This window comes from Chanos chanos, chromosome 11 (assembly GCF_902362185.1).
Source record: "Chanos chanos chromosome 11, fChaCha1.1, whole genome shotgun sequence".
Lineage (NCBI taxonomy): Eukaryota > Metazoa > Chordata > Actinopteri > Gonorynchiformes > Chanidae > Chanos > Chanos chanos.
In genome coordinates this window covers 3948549-3952982 of record NC_044505.1, presented here as the reverse complement: position 1 = coordinate 3952982, position 4434 = coordinate 3948549, and positions in this window count along the sequence as shown.

Below are 4434 nucleotides of genomic sequence, written 5' to 3'. Positions count from 1 at the left end.
CACTGAATGGTCTACCCACTGTGCTGCTCTCTATATTTACTGAATTCACTGCTCTGCAAGACTATACTTCTCATTTTACAGGATATTTTTCTTGTTTTGGTAAAGTAACAAGAGCTTCGTACAGCAGTAGCCTTTAGCATAATCACTGCCCTGATATCTGCCTGCACTGACATCGGATAATGCTGTAAATAACTCTATACCGGCAGTAACAAGAGTAACTCGTGGACCAGAATCAGAAGACACGAGGTACGGGAAGTAAATAGGAACTCATCTCAACAAGAGGTCACTTCTAGCACCACTCTTAAAACGCAACGCAAACTGTTACTTCTAGCCCCATTCAGTTAAAGTCACATTCTTAGTATCAATCGCGAATTGCGACTCTACCAATTCGGTGGTTCGAACATTTTTACTCGACGAAATTCGGCGAACCGTCGGTCTTATGTGGACGTTATGTGAACAAAAAAACTTAGTATAAGCTCTTACTTTTCATACTTGACGAGTTTGGAGAGAAGCGTCAATGCTTCAGCAAAGTTTAGACAATGTTACCAAGCATTCGACAGTCGCCCATCTGAAAGTGATACTAAGAATAACACAATTGCGCATGTTCGAGTCTCGCAAGTCGTTACAGCGCGTATATTCTGATTGGCTACTTATTTCTTTTCTTTTCTTTTCTTTTCTTTTCTTTTCTTTTCTTTTCCCCTTTAATGACATACTTTCAAAACATACCAACTCGGCGGAAAAAGCACAAAATAAATGTGCATGGACGCTTTTTTGACACACGTCATGTTTGCTTTATTTTCTTTGATTGTTTAGGGCGGCCACGCCTGCCTTTAAGTGTGTCTCACGAGATGTCATATGCCTGTGTTTTTGATTAAACTGATTAACTTCATTCAAGGTGTAGAGAGTTTGGAAGGAGATTAAAGTTGAGGTGATCTTTAACAGATGAAAAAACAAGATAAGCACATAAATAACAGCTTATTCCGTCATGCCGTCATCAGCTACCGATGAAACACATCAGTCAGCATATTTAGAATGAAGTACAGTAATAAGCTAATTACACCGGAAAATGAATAAGTGATAAATAATAAATGATAAAAGAGAAGCTAAAATAGAATAAGATGAAAATGCTGGACACATGGTGATACTACTCTCCATGGTGGCACTTTCTGTGTTTTGCTGTGTGTGTGTGTGTGTGTGTGTGTGTGTGTGTGTGTGTGTGTGCTCCCCAGCGCAGATATAAACACACTGATCACTGACCAAGAGAAGGTTCTCGAACGCTGGGCCAAGCACTTCAACTGTGTCCTGAATCGCCCTTCCTCCATCAACGATGAAGCCATCAATCACCGCCCCTGAGTGCCCACCAACAAAGCACTGGATGATCCACCATTGCTACCTGAGATCCAGAAAGCGATCCGTCAGCTCTCCAGCGGCAGAGCCCTGGGTGCTGACTCCATTCCTGCTGAGGTCTACAAGGAAGGTGGTACAGCCCTGACTAAGAAGCTCCACTAGCTGTTTATGCTTATGTGGCAGCAGGAGACGATCCCCCAGGAGTTCAAAGATGCCTCCATCATACACCTGTACACACGAAAAGGCAATCGCCAATCATCGAGGTATATCCCCTTTCTCTCAGTCGCAGGCAAGATACTCGCCAGGATCCTGCTGAACCGCCTGACAACACACCTGGACCAGGGACTCCTGCCAGAAAGCCAGCGTGGTTTCCAGAAAGAGGGCGGGACAGTCGCCATGGTGTTCACTGCCAGGCCACTGCAAGAGATGTGTCAGGAGCAGAACACAGACCTGTTCTCAACCTATGTTGACCTGACCAAGGCCTTTGATACTGTCAGTAGAAAAGATCTGAGGAAGATCATGGCCAAGTATGGATGCCCACAGAAGTTCATCTCCATGGTGACGCAGTTCCATGATGGCATGCAGGCAAGTGTCCAGGACAACGGAGAGACGCTCCAGCCATTCCCGATCTCCGATGGCGTCAAGCAGGGCTGTGTCCTCTTCAGCTTGATATTTTCTGCAGTGTTGACAGACGCCTTCAGAGACGGTGATTTTGGAATCTGCTTAAAGTACCGCACAGATGGCCAGCTATTCAACCTCAGGAGGCTTCAAGCAAAAACCAAGGTTATGACTGACATCATCAGAGACTTTCTCTTTGCTGATGACTGTGCACTCGACGCTGGCTCAGAAGCTGATTTGCAACACAGTATCAACAAGTTCTCCACTGCCTGCACCAACTTTGGACAGTGTATCAACGCCATGCCAAGAAGCTGAACCACCTCCACACAATGGGCCTCAGGAAAATCCTCGACATCAAATGGCAAGACAGGATTCCAGACACTGAGGTGCTCGCTCAAGCAGACTTTTCCAGCATCTACAACATCCTGATGGAGTCTCAGCTACGCTGGGCAGGACACGTAACTCGCATACCAAACCATTGGCTGCCAAAAAGACTCTTCTATGGCAAGCTACAGCATGGCCAGAGATCCCAGGGAGGACAGAAAAAACACTTTAAAGACTCCCTGAAGGCATCACTGAAAGCATTTGACATCAAACCCTGACTCCTGGGAGCAGACTGTCATGGATCAAGCTAGATGTCGGTCCTTTGTTCATAAAGACGCCAAGGTTTGGGAGGTCAGCAGGACTCTTGCAGCAGAGCAGAGGAGACAAGCCAGGAAAGCAAGAGCCAGCAACCCTCCAACAGTCCCCCTCACCCCTTGTCCTAAGTGACCCTGGACCTTCCATGTCCAGATCAGCCTCATCAGTCATCTGCATACTCATAGGTAGTCCCATCCCCCAAAACCCCTAGATGAATAAAGTGGTCTTCGTTGAAATCGACGGACAAACACACTCAGTGTGTGTGTGTAAGTATGTACTTGCCATTTCTAAGACATGCTAAGTGTAGCGAGTATTTCTTTCTCTTTCCTTTTAGTCACTTGCTTGCTTGAAACAAAATTGTTATATACTCATAATGATTCAGTTGAACAATGTGTACTTAAATACTGGTCATCTACACACTACTGCACTCTAGTGGTGAGAAATATGACTGCTCAAAGTACAAACAAATAGCACACATACAAATCCTATATCCTTATCCTACATTCTCTAAATGGCTCTAACAGTGTGTTTGTATGAAGTGAGTTCACTATGTCTTGGTCATTGTAGGGCTGAGGAAACCAAGCACTTTCCCCTCATGCACTGAAAGCTCCCAGTGTCCGATTGGCAATAGAGTTCAGGACCACAGACAGCACCAATCTGTCGAACCTGCACTGACAGCTGAAGACAGAGAGTGAGAGCCTTGTTCTGGCTGTAGTGGGGAGGTGGAGCTGTGTCTTGGTCCACTTTGTATTCTCTTTATGTCATGTCATGCTAAATACTCCTATGAATCTGAAATAATTATTCTGTGGAATTTTGTTTTCACTATATCACAATCAGAAATGTTTTCAGCAGGGATTAAAGGACTGTTTTGTTTCAACAGACATGAATCTGCAAACACACAACAAAATCGCCAACATATCAACTAATACAATTCACACTTGAACTCTCAGCCTACCACAGATGCTCCATAGTATTTACATGCATTAACCCTTTCATTACACACACAGAGGAATATATTTTAATTACATTGGAACATTTTTAAAAATGTATAAGATACATACATTTATAAACACACAAACACACACACACACACACACACACACAAACACAGACACAAACACACAGGCTCCCTGTCAACTGCTGTCAACATTAGCCCCCCACACACCTCCTCATTTCTATTTAGTTCAGCACTTGGTTTTTTTCCCCTCACCACTAGGTGGAGCTGTAAAATTAATTACAATGAGCAGGGTCATGACGCTGGCCTTTCCTGGGTAAGAGAGAGCTGTTTGATGATTTCCTGCAGTGTCTCTAATAAGGGTATAGTGAGTGTGATTGGTGGGTGGGAGGAGTCCTCTCTCTAGGTGGGCTAAGAGGACTCAGTTCCTTCAGTCAGTGTGAGAGAGCAGAGGTGAGGGTTGTGCTCTGTGACTAGTTCCCCCCAAATACCACTGGACTGCTCATGTAAAGTTGTGTGTAAATAAATCCAGCGAACTGTACTGGGAGATAGTCCAGAAAGCAGGTTTGGTGAAAACTAGTTGAGTTAGTTAAACTAGAACAAGTAGTAAACCGCCTAATAGAAGAGCCCGATGGCTTTGTTTTGCTAGGAGAATGAAGCCTTACGGCTCTTATATTAGGAGGTTTACTACTTGTTCTGAGTTAACTAACTGGGTTTTCACTAAACCTGCTTTCTGGAGTATCCCCCTGGACACGTAAAGTTGTGTGTAAATAAATCCAGTGAGCTGGATTTCTAGACGATAGTCTCCATGTCTTGCATTCATACCAAAATGTTTAAATTAAAACTCACTTTATCCCGTCTGCTGAAATTCACAA